The 16,387-nt window shown below is 45.5% G+C and overlaps 1 protein-coding gene across 4 annotated transcripts in view; it reads left to right on the top strand.

Annotated features, from left to right (window-relative positions):
• shakB (shaking B) overlaps nucleotides 1-16,387 on the top strand; it is a 141,610-nt gene that overhangs the window by 69,522 nt on the left and 55,701 nt on the right. For 3 of the 4 annotated variants that reach the window (XM_033381603.1, XM_033381600.1, XM_033381602.1), the window contains exon 2: nucleotides 15,240-15,669. The gene's annotated coding sequence lies outside the window, so the exon portion shown is untranslated. Of the gene's footprint in view, nucleotides 1-15,239; nucleotides 16,210-16,387 lie in introns of all 4 variants that reach the window. The other variant, XM_033381601.1, reaches the window with a different exon arrangement.

The raw sequence follows: 16,387 nt of genomic DNA on the forward strand, positions 1-16,387 counted from the left end.
CAGCTGAAAATGATCAATGTGGCCGCTGGACATGGGCTTTGGGGCCCTAAACAAACGCCTGAGAAAAAGATTCGAGGCCCGAAAGGGTCGCCCGCCCCCAGGGGAATTTTTGTGCTAACCCAAACAAATCTTCGAGAGGTCTATTGTTTCCTTTGAGGGGGGGGTCAGGTGAGGTCTGCATTTGAAGAAATTGAATTTTCAATTTATGGTTTCACCATCTTACCACCCCTCCCCCCCCCCCCAGCCACTCTCTCTCTGCTCGTGTAAGCCAAAAATTTTATCACTTGACAAAAACATAAATTTCTCGTTACCCCTTTGGGGGAGGAGGAGGGGGGGCAAGGGGACAACATATGGCCGAGGGCATGCGCTGAATTTTATGACAGTGGCCAGGGGGCAGGGGGCAGGGGTCCAGGGGGCCAGGGGCAGGGGCAAGTCCGGGTACTACTTCATATTCAAGTCCCGAAAGGCTAATAAAGCATAATTTAATGAAGCATATATGGCAGGCAGTCAGTCGCTGGGCAAGGACTTCCGCTTTGTGTAAACAATAGTTTATAATTCGCACACACACACACGCATATAGGCCGAGGCAATAAAAGAAGGCTGGCAAAAAGGGTTCAAACACGACTCGGGTCCGAAATGAGCCGAGACCCCGGCACAGTGGCTCGAAATATGACATCATGTGGCCAAGAAGGCGAAGAAACTCCGCCACGAAAGGATATCCCCCGGCATCAGTGTACGGCCATGAGGGTGCAAGGGGCATGGGCAACGAAAGGAATGGCGGGTCTGCACTTGGACCTGGATCTGGTTAAAGGCTTAAAGTGTCCTGTGTGTGTGTGTGCGAGCCTTGAGCACACGCCTACGTGCCTGAATCATGGCAGAAAGGTCGTGATAAGGCCAGGCCAGGGCAGGGCAGGGCAGGCCAGGGCAGAGGCAGGTGAGGGCCGAGGCCCCAAGACGAGTGCCGCAATTGAAAACGCCCCAAAGAGAGATGCAGGAGGGCACCAGAGCCGTGGTCGGTCCAGAAAGAAGGCATGGACTGGCAGTGGCAACGACCACTGACCAATTTGCATTAAGTATGATTGCACTCGGTCGAGATCTGGCAATTACAGATATGGAATGTGAAAGCCAGGCCCGGCCCGGCTGCTAATGAGTATGAGGAGCCGCGGCTAAAAGAGCAGAGCTTCGGAATGGAAGAACTCCTGGAAAAAAGACAAACCTACACCAAGATAGATGTATGTTCTCCACGCTGAAAAATGCATCTTCCAGAGCCTGCCCGGGGCCATCGGTCCAGAGCTACCCCAAAGCTTCCCAAAGACTCTGCTGAAAGGGTTTCCCACAGCGGAGACGGGAATGCCCTTGATATACAGAACCCCTTTGATCAGGCGTGTTCTTCTGGATCTGGACAGATCCCTTTCGGATGGCAAACCCCGGCTTTCCTCGCCACAAGCTGTCGTCATGACGCTGTCGGCCACCTCGAAAGCAGGCAACGAATCCCGCCAGGGCCTGGCTCAGTGGAGAGACTGATCGACGCTCAGACGGGGGGCCAGAGGTTCGAGTCCCGCCCGGCCCTGAATGACCCCGAAATTCTTTTTTTTCTTCTAATTTACTCTTCTAGCGAGACAATCGGGCTTAATCGGTTTTAGTTCGGGCTTCGGGGGTACGAGCTCGGGCCCGCAGCCCCCTCCCCTAGCGGGTTACGTAGCGCTTTTGGCGCCCTCATTTCGCCGCCGGGTGTGGCAGGTCGGTCTGACCTGCCTGCCACACACAGATGTATGTCCGGTCCCGGGTTCGATTCCCGGTGGAGGCTGCGTAGTTTTCAAGTAGAAAGTGATAGGATATGGGCAACTAGATAGAGTAGGATAGATATAGATATAACAACACTAGTCAGAAATCATTGCAGGGGAAAAGAGACGACTACAACATGAGCTTTATAGGAACGATGTAATACGATAGGAACCAGAAACACAATTGCGCTACGATGTGGAAAAATACAAAAAAATAGAAAAATGTAACCAGCAAAAGAGAAATAAATACAAAAAAATAGTAAAATAAAAAAAGAAAAAAAAAATTTTTTTTGTTTTTTTTTATTTTAGAAGAATTTTTGCCAATTTTTTAAGGTATTCCAAAGTGGTTCAGTGTGACTGAAATTTATAGAAAATGTAGCGCCATTTCAAGGACTTTAATCTAGAAAATATAATAGTTTGAGATTTTGTGAGGACAGTGCCTCCAAGCTCTTTGAAATGTTGGATGAAAGGCCCTGAGAGAGCACTCAAAAGCCAGCGCTCTCCCGTTCTTAGGCTTAATGGGTTTGGAAAGCGATTCCTTGAGGAGATTCCTGAAGTTCCTGACTTTAAAAACCTTTCCTCGTGCTGCCTTTAAGCGGGCCAGCAAACCAGTGGAAATTCGAAATTTCCCTATTCATTTCTCTGTCATCATGATCTCTCAACTCTGGAGCACACACACGCACACACACGCACACCTGATGGACCCAAGCCGCTAACCCAATCTGTCCAATGTCACTCGCCTCACCTGTCCCGGTGACCTCGGTGACAGAAAAAAAAGGGTACCCTCAGTCTCGAAATCGTTTTTTCTTGCGGCATTTAATTTGGCCGCCCACACACACGGGGTGGAGTGGGGGGGTGGGACCGGGTCCGTCCGATCAAAGGTGGTCATAAAAAGCAGAAGCGGAAAAAAAGGGAAAACCCCAAAAAAAAAGAAGGGAAACACACACAGAAACCAGCCGCAAAACGAGCAGCGACACAATATGCTAAAGCCCCAGACCCTGCCCCAGCTCCAGCCCCCCCCCCCTCACACCACACACCGCTGGGCACCTCTGGGCCGCCTCCTGACCGGTCTGCCCTTTACATTTTAAATTTTATTATTTTTTATCGCCATGGACATTTTTTTTGTTTTGTTTTTATTTAATACCCAGTAATCGGACGGCCGCAGGGTATGCTGTTTCGGTGTAAATGGCTGTTCATAAATGGAGTTCCTTTGTAGACCGATTAGAGTAGAGGGTATCGCATGGTGGCATTCGATTCTGGGTGTTCTGGGGGTGGGATTTTCGCCTCGCTTCATGCACGCCTAACCCTTTCGCCTGGCTGGCTGGCTGACTGACTGGGCCCGGACCGGCTGAGAGCAGCAAAATATGCTTTTTCCAGCAACACCTTGCGGAACAGAACACCCCCTGCCGCGTCCCCGCCGACCACCCTTTAAGCAGGTTTATTGCCGCCTTTTGTCTTTGGTTATGTCCTTTTCTTTTCTGTTCTGTTCCTTTCCTTTCTTATTTTTCGGACACCTTTTCGACTTACTGGCCACATTGTGTGCGTGTCTGTGCGGGAAAGATGGAAAGACGGTTGGTTTTCCTTTAACTTCCGCTTCTCTCTTTGTCTTTCTTGGAGTCGAGGAGGCCGCCGCGTTGACAGGTAACTCAGATTACCTGAAAAAGTTAAACAACTCGAATAAATTCATGCATGAGTGTGCCCAGGAAGAGGAGTGCGGGAGTGCGGCAGGTGTAATATTTACTTAATTACCACGAAAAGATAAGAACAACATTGATGAATATTTTCTACAACATGGGGTCTATCCATGAGGGGGTCTATCATGTGTATTTCTGCCATCAAAAAGGATTACTTGAAGCCTTTAAAGTGGAAAAGCCTAAGCCTTTGGCTTGTCATATTTCAACAGATATTTGTTGTTATTTATTAGCTTGTGATGCTGGAAATATTCAGTATACGCGGAAAATGATTTCAAATTGGTTTATAATTATTATTATAAGATGAACAAAATATTCTTTTTGGCATTAAAAATTGAGCAACGAATAATTCAGGGTAAAAATTGATTTTTTTATATATTTATTTATTATTTGAAGGTTTTAAAAGTTTAAAAATACAAAACCCGATCTCTGAAGCCAAGCCACATTTTTATAGAGGTACTATATAAGATTTGTGGTGAAAATGGATGTGTATCACGACTAGAGGGCAGCGTTTCCGACCCTAAAAAGTATATATATTCTTGATCAGCATCAATAGCCGAATCGATAGAGCCACGTCCGTTCCCCATCAGCGCCTAGTGCTCAGAGACTATAAGAGCCAGAGCAACGACCTTTTGTATCCAGATTTCTGTGATATGTCTCAGTCCCACCCCTTCCGAAGATCCCCTTTTGAAGATACAGAAAAAAGAAAAACCCACAATCATAGAGAGTGACCATATCTACCAGATTGTCGAATCTGGTTCAGATCGGATCATTTTTATAGCCAAAAGGAACAATTTTCGGTCCCTACGCAGCGCCCGAAGACACGCTCAGACGCGTTTTCTGTCTCTATCGCACGCAATCTTTGTCGTGTCGCTCTTTGTACGCGTCGTCTGCGAAGCGTCACACGACGGGTAAGCAGAGACTTCGGCTCTGGCGTTCGGGCTCTGACGCGTCATCATGAGCCAAACGCAGTGGGAACATCTGTGCATGTGTTAGTGCACACGCAATGTGCTTCGACAGAAATGTGTGTTTTGCTTGCTTTTCTTCGTTTTTCGTTTTTGTTCTTCGTTTTTCGTTCTTCGTTTTCAGAGATCTGATGCTGGTCCAATTTCTGTTTTCTGTTGTGCCGTCAGCATGCTTGAGTGTATGGGTGCACACGCATTCTCACATACTTTGCGTGTGTTGAGTGTTTCGTATTGCTGGCCGCTAGAACTGAAATTTGTGTTTGCCGCCGCAAAATAAATGAAGAATGGTCAGGGGGCGGGGGCATGGTACACTAGGGGGTGGGAAATCAAATAAAATAAAAGCTTTTATTTGTTTGATTTTACAATAATATAATTACACATTTATTTCCTTATTTTAAACATGTTGATTATAAATTATAAAAATTATGTAAACGCCGTCGGCTCCGGACTTTTTTGTTTATTTTTGCTAAAAAGAATCAAAAAAAATATATACATATGTATATACAATATACATATATGTACATATGTATGTATGTATGTATTTCCGAGCTCACTTCCCTTTGGGAAGCGATATCTCCAGAGATCCCTCAAAATTTAGAGGATTCTGTAACACGGCGACTCCAAAAAGTTATTGAAGCTAAAGGAGGATATACATACATATGTACATATGTATGTATATTTTATTCAATTTTGCTTAATTCATTATTTTTTGTAAAGTTTAAACTTTGTTTTTTAAATTAAACAATCGAGTCAAAATACCTGTGAAATTACTTATTAATTAAAATCTTTTTAAGTTTGAATGAAAATATATTTGTTTCCTTATTTCTAAATTTTCATTAGTTATATATTTAAAAGAAAAATAAATCAAAAATTCTTAATAAGGTCACTAAAAAGTTATGCTAAAAAATACACGATTTTTACTTTGTCAAAATAATTATTCCGACTAGTGCACATATTTTAAATCACTTGCCGACGGGAAAACAAACATTTAGATGCCTGTCGCACCATAAATACTCTCATGGACAATACCCATAAATTAAAACATAAATTAAAAAAAAAAAATAATAGCAATATTCATCAAATTAGATTGAGGAACAAATTTTAATTGACATAACTCAAATTTCCGTTCTTAAAAAATGGGACACTCAAATACGACATTCACATTGAACAATTTTTTATTTTGGATGTGGTCGCTACCGTACATCGAAAAAATTCTCAAAAATCAATTAGAGTGTCCTTATTACGAGAAAGATATTTGGGTTGTGGTAAGTCCTTTTCAAAGGACTAAAAATCGACAATAAAAGCCTCGAAGGAAGTAGGCCCATCAATAATGAAAATAAGTGACAAAATTGGTAAAATTAGGCGTGTTCTGAGTGATTTCATAAAGGGGCAAGTTATGGAAAAAACATAAAAAACCGAACCAAAATTTGTACTTCCGAGACCTCTATGAGATGTCATCCGCGACTAAAACTCGATTTAAAATTCCAAAACTGTACTAAAATAATAGAATATGTTTTTTCGAAGACTCCACACCATATGGGACTGTAATTAATAAAAAAAAACACCTCAACTTTGTTGCAAACTTGATGAAAAATAAACTGGTCCACGCCGTTTTAGGATCTTGCTCACCACAGAATAATAGCGTTCACATTGCTGTGAAAACGATACAATTGTAATTATTCTTTTCTCCTTATTTCCTGTAATTCCTTGAGTCCTTATAAATATAAAAAAGAAACCCTTATGACCCTTCAATTTAACATTTTTGTGCCTTTGAAAATGCTATATAGCGATAGTCTCTACTCCACTCCATATGAATATTGCAAAAGTACGGGAGTATTCCAAGTTTTCGTCCACAGATGCCACAGATACTCGTTCTTTGTGGGATCGGAAGGGGGCGGGGGCTGAGACATATCACAGAAGTCTGGATACAAAATGTCCTTGCTCTGGCTCTTATAGTCTCTGAGCACTAGGCGCTGATGGGGACGGATAGACAGACATGGCTCAATCGACTCGGCTATTGCTGCTGATCAAGAATATATATACTTTTTAGGGTCGGAAACGCTTCCTCCTGGCCGTTACACACATCCACTTTCACCACAAATCGAATATAGTAGTACCTCCATACTCATTGTCAGTTTCGGGTGTACTTCTTTGGTGATGGTCTCTGTGATGGACCGTGTCCATCTCTTTTGGGCGGACCATTAGACGCACTCTTCAGGCGAGTGTGTGGGCCTTGATCAGAATTCAATTGAATGATAAGTCCCGTATGATAGTCCCAGCAGGACGAGGGAGCTGTCATCCTTTATTCTGCAATCTATTTTGCATCTTGAATCAATAAAGGATTTAAGCTGAAGCTGCATCTTGGCTGAAGCCACAACAGCAGCAGCAGCAGCAGATGACCATTTGCCAGCCCCCCCCCTGCTGCATCTGCCCTGCCCCCTCTCTCTTTGACTGTCTCTTTGGCTACATGTCATCCAGGGACAGGGCGACAGGGCAGGACCTCAGCTTTCATTCGCATTCGGATTCTACGGTGCCTGTAGCTTTTTATGGATAATCGATGCTTAAAGTCGAGACGCACTCAAAGGGAAACAGAAAAAGAGAGAGACAGAGACAGAGAGAGAAACCCGTCTTTTGCTGGGGGGTGAAGGAGGGGGAGGAGGAGGCGGGGATAACCTAACGACAGCTTAATCCTTTTAAAACTGAGACCGCATAAAAGCAGAAGGAAGCAACAACAGAAGTAAACCGCAAAGAAGCAAAAAGTACGAGAGAAAGCAAAGAAATCGACGACGATGGATGATGGGCGATGAGAACAATAAGGTGCTTGAGAGGATCCACAAGGATTGGTCGATGGATGGCGACGGGACTGGGGATGGGGATGGGGCTGGCTCTGAGGCAAGAGTTGACGCGACAGCGTGACACAATAAAGACAACCAACCCACAACGACAGAGCAACAGCCAGGACCAGAGCCCAGAGCCCAGGACCCAGAGCCCAGGACCAGACCGGAGCGGAGCAGAGCCCAGGACAAAGGCAAAGTGTAATAACTATAAAAATAAACCGATGCCAAAAAGCCAAAAAGAAAAAGGGGCGAAACTGAAGGAAAACACCCGGAGAAAATTAGAGGGAGAAAGGCAGAGAAAGGGAGGCCAAAGAAAAGCTCAGACACAGGAGATGGGGCGGCGCGGGTGGTGGGTGTCTCTAGGGTAAACAAGGATAACTCCGAGAGCCAGTTTGTCATTACAAATCTTCGTCTAAGTATTTCCCCGACTTCGTGTTCGACTTAGCCCGAATTTACAATTTGTTGCGAGCGTGTTACATAATAAAACCACATAATAACGGCCCTCCGGCAGCGGGAAGAGCGTTATCCCATATCCCACTACCAGAACTCCCTGTCCTCAACAGAGTCAGCCCCCTAGTCGAAGACGTACAACCCGAAAATCGTCTGCGATTAACCCTCGAGAAGCAGGTCGGAAATCGTCCTGAAAAAATAATGAATAGCTACTTTAATTACTGGAAAACTTAAAAAGACTTTTTGCTCACTTTTTCAGCCCTTAAATAATTGGCAAAAATTCTCCCGAAAAAAAAAAACAAAAAATTTTTTTTTTCTTTTTTTATTTTACTATTTTTTTGTATTTATTTTCTCTTTTGCTGGTTACAATTTTTCTATTTTTTTGTATTTTTCCACATCGTAGCGCAATTGTGTTTCTGGTTCCTATCGTATTACATCGTTCCTATAAAGCTCATGTTGTAGTCGTCTCTTTTCCCCTGCAATGATTTCTGACTAGTGTTGTTATATCTATATCTATCCTACTCTATCTAGTTGCCCATATCCTATCACTTTCTACTTGAAAACTACGCAGCCTCCACCGGGAATCGAACCCGGGACCGGACATACAATACATGTGTGTGTGGCAGGCAGGTTAGACCGACCTGCCACACCCGGCGGCGAAATGAGGGCGCCAAAAGCGCTACGTAACCCGCTAGGGGAGGGGGCTGCGGGCCCGAGCTCGTACCCCCGAAGCCCGAACCAAAACCGATTAAGCCCGACTGTCTCGCTAGAAGAGTAAATTAGAGGAAAAAAAAGAATTTCGGGGTCATTCAGGGCCGGGCGGGTCTCGAACCTCTGGCCCCCCGTCTGAGCGTCGATCAGTCTCTCCACTGAGCCAGGCCCTGGCGGGATTCGTTGCCTGCTTTCGAGGTGGCCGACAGCGTCATGACGACAGCTTGTGGCGACGAAAGCCGGGGTTTGCCATCCGAAAGGGATCTGTCCAGATCCAGAGGAACACGCCTGATCAAAGGGGTTCTGTGCATAAAGGGCATTCCTGTCTCTGCTGTGGGGAAACCCTTTCAGCAGAGTCTTTGGCAAGCTTCAGGAATGCTATATTGTGGATTTAGGGGTAGCTCTGGACCGATTGCTCCATCACTTACCTGTGCAGATGATCCACATCGCAGGTTCTTTGGTGAGAATCGGTCAACTATATCCTACAGCTGTCGTACAGTCCCCTGCCTGCGCCCTGCCCTGCTCCCTGCCCCCTGCTTCCTACGAACCAATTAGATGATGATGGAGCTCAGCTGTGGAGTCGTGTGGGGTCGGTGCCGCCTTCTTTGGCGACCATTAAATATTGAGCAACACTTAAAGTGCAGCACAAGTGGCGACCCTCCACTTGCCTTCCGCCATTTCGGGCCATTTCTCTCCTGACAGGAGACTGAGACTGCGACTGAGTCAAGTTGCTGGGCCATAAAGCGTAGCGTAGCAAATTTGTTGCTCTTAAGATGCTCATAATCGGTTTTGCCAGGATACACACGCACAGAGCGGAGAAAGTACGAGAAAGTGGCCGATGGGTGTAAGAGAGAAGGAAACGTTTTATGGGCTTAAAGCTGTTTGCCCAAAATTTCACCTAAATTGATTATTATACAGCACGCCAGTCGTCAGGAAGGGAGAAAAAACAGACAGCAGGACACGACGACGGGGATACCCTGGCGATAGACCGGAGAGAGACCGGAGTGATGGTGATATCGGCGAATACCAATCGGAATATACCCCTTGCCAGGGTATGGAAAAACGAGCGACAGACAGGGACAGAGTAAGAGAAACTTTGTAAATTTCAACACGTACACAAATCCCATAACAAAGCCTTTTAATGGCTGCCAGGAAAAACTAACAAACCACATTAGCGTTGGAATGGGCAGGACGAAGGAGGACACCACAACAGGCCAGGCCAGACCAAAGCGAACTTCAACTAAAGTTGCCAGGCATATTTGTTGAGATTTGGAGAACACACCGCACCCGCAAACAGAAGGAAGCCTCATCAAGGGCAGCATCAGGAGCAGCAGCAACAACAGGAAGACATAACACACATCCTTTGGCACACACACACACGCACACACACCCCGACGCACACTCCGACAAATCTAATAATAAATCCAAGACACTTAACGCCTTGGCCGCACCAACCATGACCCACAAACTAGCTGAGGGATTGCCCGAATGTGCTGTGTGCTGTGTGCTGGAAGCGGAAGGAGTGGGAGTATTCGGGGACGTGGACAAGGGATGCAAATCGCCGAAAACCAACGAAGCGTCAAGGCGTGCAAAGCGCGTTCCACGCCACACACAGAAGGGGGTCGAAGGACTCGCACTAATGTGCCACAAATTCCATGGCACCCATTTCGGGGGATTTCTTTTGCAGCTTGTTTGTGGCCGCACGCACACTTTGACGCAGATCGGTTCGATTGGCTGCCCCCCCTTGACGGCAAGGGGTTGGGGAGCAGGGATACAGTCGGGGAGGAGGAATAATCATATTGGTAGAGATCTGATCTCATACGGATTGAGCAGCGATTAGTTCCTTCCCGGTTCCTGGGGCAGACCAGCGAGAGGTCTGCCATCGACATCGTTGTCGTCGCCTCTGGATTTTCGGTAATTTAATTGAGCTTGCGGTCAAAACGCCTAGGAATCATGGCAAATTACTTGATTCTGATTTGATTTGCCCAGATAACCACTCGGCTTCGTTTCGCTCCGGTCCTTAGGCTCGTCCTTGGCTGCTCGCAGGGAGAGAGAAGATTATTTCCCTTTGTTTCAAGTGGCTTAGAGTGGGGACAGACAGTCTGGCCGAAAGTTTCCCTGTTTTCCTGCTTTCCGGCTGGTGGTGGAATCCTTTTTTGGCACAGCCCAATGGATAAATGATTGAACCAACAATGCCAGCCAGGGGTTTCCCGACAGGGAATAGGCTCAGCCTTCTGTTGATTGCCCAAAACTAATTTGAATTTTATTGATTCGATTCGATTCGCGGCGGTCGGCTGTCCTTTCTTGGCCATGCCAATTCCAAACTTGGACTGCCTTCTGGGTTCTGCCTTTTATCCTCTATCCTCTGTCTGTGATTGCGTTGTCCTTCTTCAGAAGTTTTTCTTTTCGCCCCAGCTGGGAAAAGGATTGGGCTTGTGCTTGGGTGTCCTTAAATGCATGTTTGATCCGCATTTGGGGCTCCTCTTTTAATATGCCAAATTGTCTTTTAATATGATAAACGCATATGCTCATTGAAATCGCATTATCGAGGCTTGCCCAACCCAACGGAAACACCCATTGAGGGACCCGCTAAGTAGCTTAACGCCAATTGACAAATTTTTCCAAGCCTGTCTGTCCTCCCAAAGGATAACCAGGAGAGCACACACACTGTAGTAGTCCGTATACTGTTTGGGCAAGGACTTAGGATAGTTTCGACAGGATTAGCATGTGTTTATGGGGCAGAAACATTTTAAAGCCACCAAAGTTCTGTGTGTCCCACTTTCGGCACAAGTTTTTCTTAATTTAAGAAGAGCTCATCATTCAGTGGCACACCTTCGAGGTGGAGGAGGAGGCGGAGGACTACGAGCCTGTGCTTCTGTTCAAACAAGACCGAGTTTTGCGGCTATAATCTCACGAATAATTACACACAAGAGAATGAAATTTGATTAATTCAATATTTGCACTGTACTAAACGGTATTATATGGCATGGCATGGTATGGTATGTCCCCTCCCAACTCTGTGCTGTGTTGCGACGTGCCTGGGCAAAAGTTCTCTCTCTCTCTCTGTGAATTTCCATGTTTGTTTAGCTAATAAATTTTCGGAGCAAAAGTAATCAAATAATTGCAGAATATACACAAAAAGCAGCACACGAACAAAACAAACATTCCACATGTTTTAGGCTTGTTTTATTGCCATTTTATTTCATACAATTTACGAGCAGGAAAAAGTTTCTCACTTGTGTTTCTGTTTCTCCAAACAAACTCCACAAAAAGGAGCAGAACGCGTAGATATAGCGCACAGGATATATGGCAGGACCCATAATAAACTTGTACAATGGAGTGTATCCGTCAAAAGTAGCGGAAATCATCTTGTCCTTTCTTTCTTTTCTTTTTTTTGCCCTGTAACTTAATATTGATGACGATGCTTATATATGCCCATAAAAAAGACCAATAATCCCAAGCTTCAGACTTGACAAATCGCGGTTAGCGGGGGGGTTGGGGGGAGCTGACATTTCCCTGATGATCCGCCGTTTGTTTCCGCAGAGACTATTGAAAGTTGCGGGGAAAACTCAGTGGAAAGAAGCCTTCTGCCATGCAGAAGGATCGAAAAGAAGGGACTTTTCGCCACCGATTTTCTTATATATTCCCTAACTTTTTTTAGTTCCTCGGTTTCCGGTTTCCCACGCCCCCTGTCGGCCACCACAAAAGCTGGCATCGAGTCTTTCCAGGGCCTGGCTCAGTGGCGCGTCTGATCGACGCTGAGACCGGGGGGCACAGGTTCGAGTCCAGCCACGAATTCCTCTTTTTTCTTTTCTTTTTTTCGAAGATTTAGCCAGCTAATAAAATACAGCTGATTAAATGGATTAATTGGGCTATAGAAAACTACAAAAAACTGGAGGATTCAAACAAAACGAGGGGGAACGTTGTGAGTTGCTGCTGCGACCGCAACGCTACATCTATAACCGATACACACATACATACATAGTCAGTACGGGTAGATTGAGCAACAAAGAGTGCGTGCGAGAGAGACAGAAAACGTGTCTGAACGTGTCCGAACATGTCGTCGGACGTTGCTTGATTTGTTGCTTTTGGCTGTAAAAATCATTCGATCTGAACCAGATTTGGCAATCTGCTAGATATGGCCTTTCTCTATGATTGTGGATTTTTCTTTTTCCCGTATTTTCTAAAATTCTAGATGCCACTGATTTTTCTTCGGGGCGGGGCTGAGAGCAAAACACCTCCCTTCTCGAGGATTAAATAGGCCTATGTGGAACCCCGCTGAGGGTCGTCCAGGAGGATGTTTTCCACATCTCAATGAATAGCTTGAAAATACTGGATGAACTGTCGGAATGTCGATTTCAAGCCCTCGTGATTAATATTTGAATCGTTTATGAAAAGAAGGAGACCTCTCCCTCAAATTCTGTCAAGCAATTGGACGACAGACGAGCAGACTGTTCGTTTATTATGTACTTGAGTTGATTTTTATTGCGCATATGCTGAAACACGTGTAGATGTATTGCCGGAAAGGATTCGAGGGGCCTCCTCGCTTCGGTTTTCGGCCCGCACGATGCGTGCATATCGAATTCGCTTTCTTTTTACTTACTTTCCTTTTTTTAGGGTTACATTTACCCCACCCACGCCCACCGCCCACATTGTCACTTTTGTGTGGGCTCTACGTGCGGTTGATTGATGGATTCGCTTGTTTACCCGTCAGGCCGGAGTACAACAAGAATGCGGATTTGTGGGTAGCCCCAAGCCCCAGCCCCAGCCCCAGACCCACACACGACGAGATTTCGAAATAAGCAATAGTCATCAGTAATCGTGATATATCATATCGTATCCGTACGGGAACAAGAGCACGACCATGATATGGGTCTTTTTTTTTTTTGTATTTTTTGTGGCTCTCAAAGTTTCTCAAAACGATTTTGCTTCGATTTCGTTTTTTTTTGTACTTTATTCAACTCAACTTTATTTCTCTCGTTTTGCGGTCTTTTATTTTGTGACAGCCGCCGTGGGGCATTCACGGAATAAGTTTTAAAGTCATCTCAAAGATCGGAATGGAACGCACATAAATCATAGCCAATCATTGGCCCAGGGGCGGGGGGCGCGGGGGGGGGGGGGCGAGACAAAACGCTTCCTGATGGGGTTATTCCAAAAATATGCATAAATATTGTCTAGAAAGAGTGGAAAGCGAAGCTAATGAAGAAAGATGGTGGCTTATCTCCGAGTGTCACCCAGTAATCCGGGGTCCAGATTTCGAGTTGAGTGCTGAAAAGGAAAAGGAACACACAACTATACTTTTTTGTGCGATTTAAGACATGTGCACAGAGGGAAAGCACTCTGCCATTCAGAATTATTTCACATAAAATGTTGAATAATTTTTACCCGGACACATTTCACATTTCACATTCCACATTCCACATTGCAAGATGATCTAATAAACTTGCTTGAATGTCTGCAAAATCCCATTTGAAGTGGCTCTGAATCTCCGTCATTCTGTGTGCGTGTTGCTTGACTCTCATTACAATTGCAAAAGGAACGAACGGAAAAAGGCCCCCCTCTGCAGGCCAAAGAATACGCATTTCATTTGCAGCCCCCTCGGAGCCACAACTAGCCGAGTAGAACTCAGAAAAGTCATCTAAAAGTTAATTACAATTGCCTCGGCAGTCGAGAGTCGACAGTCGGCAGTCGACAGTCAGCGCTGTTGCAACTTTAACTGCCGCAACGAGTTCGCATTAAGCCAAAACGAGGCACAAAAAAAAAGCCAAATAGAAACCAAGAAAGGAAGTCAAAGTTACACTAAACGAGGCAACAAAAATACCCTAGAAAGTTTTGCTCCAAACTCGCATTTGTGGCACATGTAGGGATTAGTATTTTTAGGCATCCATCAGCGCGGGCCGTTACTCGGTGGCCTTTCGTAGGTCCGACGACTTCCCTTCGCCCTTTTCGAACAGGAAACATCTTCTGGCCTTGGTTCGTTATGCCCTCCGTCCAGGGTACACGCCCAGCCCCAGCCCCAGCCCCAGTCGAGAGCCAAAATGAAGTTCAAGCCATAAGCAGTGCCAGTGGCAGTGTGGCACTGTGGCAATATCTAGCTGCTGCAGCTCGGCTCTGGCTCTGGCTCTGGCACTGGCACGGGGACGTATAAATATTAAAAAGAAAATCTGCTACATGGCTACGTGCAACGCATTTCAACGCAACCAACGCGACCTAAACGACCTCCTGGCCCCAGTGCCTACACACACACACACACACATACACAGAGAGCACACACACACGCAGACACAGAGAGCGAAAAGGATACAGCAGGCAAAGTAGGAAGAAAAAAACCAAGAAGAAGAAAATGAAGTGAAATTTACTTTGACATATTTTTGTGCTTAGCAAAGCAAATACTTTCATTATTTTTGCTGCTGGGCCAGGCTCCCTTCCATGGCTCTGGGTTTACTGTACCCCCCGCACTCGTACAGAGTTGCATTTGAGTGGCTCACAGCCGGGGAATCCCCACTTATAGATGACCGGCAGTCCGGGGGCGTGTCCTCTCAGCCCACCCCCCCAAGCGGCAATTTGTTTTGCCTAAAACCAGAGGCCAAAGCCTCCTCGAACTGATTTCAGATACGACACGAAAAAATTACCAAAAAAAGGGACTACCCTTCGATTATTTTTGGAGGGAAAATTATCTGCCTTTAAGTGATATTTTTGTTGTTTTTTTTGAAGGAGGATTGTCCTCCCAATGATAAACCTTGTTTTAGTCCATTATTAATGAAATATTTCCCTCTCTGTTTGTGTTTTCTTTACTTGCAGAACTCTTAGTGTTGTGCGTCTATGAGGAGAACAGCAAAGTTTTTTGTTTTTTTTTTTTTGGGCTCCAACTGCCTGCACACCCTCACACGGACGGACAGCGACAGAGACGGACAGGGAGAGGGACAGAGACAGGGACAGGGAGAGGAGACGGCAGACAGCAGACGGATGTGTGTGTGAGCGACGGTGAGCGGTGAAGCAGAGTCGAGTCGAGGTGAGAAGAGAAGAGGGCTGCGTGTAGGCAGAAGGTGGCAGCAGCTGGACGCTGGACCTGGACCATGGATTGGACTCGGTGGCAAGAGGCCAGAGAAGGAGCTGGCAGCGGCAGCAGCAGCAGCAACAACACCCGGAGTGGCAGCAACGATTGCGATTGTGAGACACGGCACAGCCATCGGCTGTTGCACATTTGATTCGTCGAGTCGAGGCTTCATCAGTAGGTTCAATCAGATCAAATCAAATCAAATCAATCAGATCAGTCAGTCACCCACTCTCAATCAGTCGCCAGTCAAGCGCTTGCTTGTCGTTTGTCACACCATCATCCAACGATACTTAATCGACGATTAATCAATTTAGCAAGCGATCAAGACATGCACATTACTGTAAATAAAACGCAGATATACTAGTTTCATAAAACAGCCAACAATCAACTGAACCAACTCAAAAAAAACTACCAAAAAACCAAAAAACAAAACCCAAGAACAACCAAAGAGTGAAGTGTTTTCCAGTGTATTGCCACAAAAAAACAACAACGAATCGGCAGGAGAAAAACAGAACCCAAAAGGTGATAGGGCGGCGCATGCTGCGGGTGGCTCCAGCCACAGTCTGGGGCAGCCAGCCCTCAATACAAGCCAAAGATCGAACCAGAACCAGAACCAGAACCAGAACAACAGCATAACGCCCCAAACACTGCCAATGCCATTGCCATTATCCAGACCAACGTTCGCTCATCATCGTTCGTTTAGATTTGACACAAGTGAGTTTAGATCGAAACTATTTATCATTATCCATGCATATGTATCTTCTAACTAACTAGCAATATCAATAGATCTTCTAGCTCTAAGTATGTGAACTGTATATATATATCCTCTCTTCTCTAAGAACTAGTTGTCATACATCTACGAGGGTTACAAGTACTTGGTTATTGGAGGGCA

The sequence above is a fragment of the Drosophila pseudoobscura genome, chromosome X (assembly GCF_009870125.1).
Source record: "Drosophila pseudoobscura strain MV-25-SWS-2005 chromosome X, UCI_Dpse_MV25, whole genome shotgun sequence".
Classification (NCBI taxonomy): Eukaryota; Metazoa; Arthropoda; class Insecta; order Diptera; family Drosophilidae; genus Drosophila; species Drosophila pseudoobscura.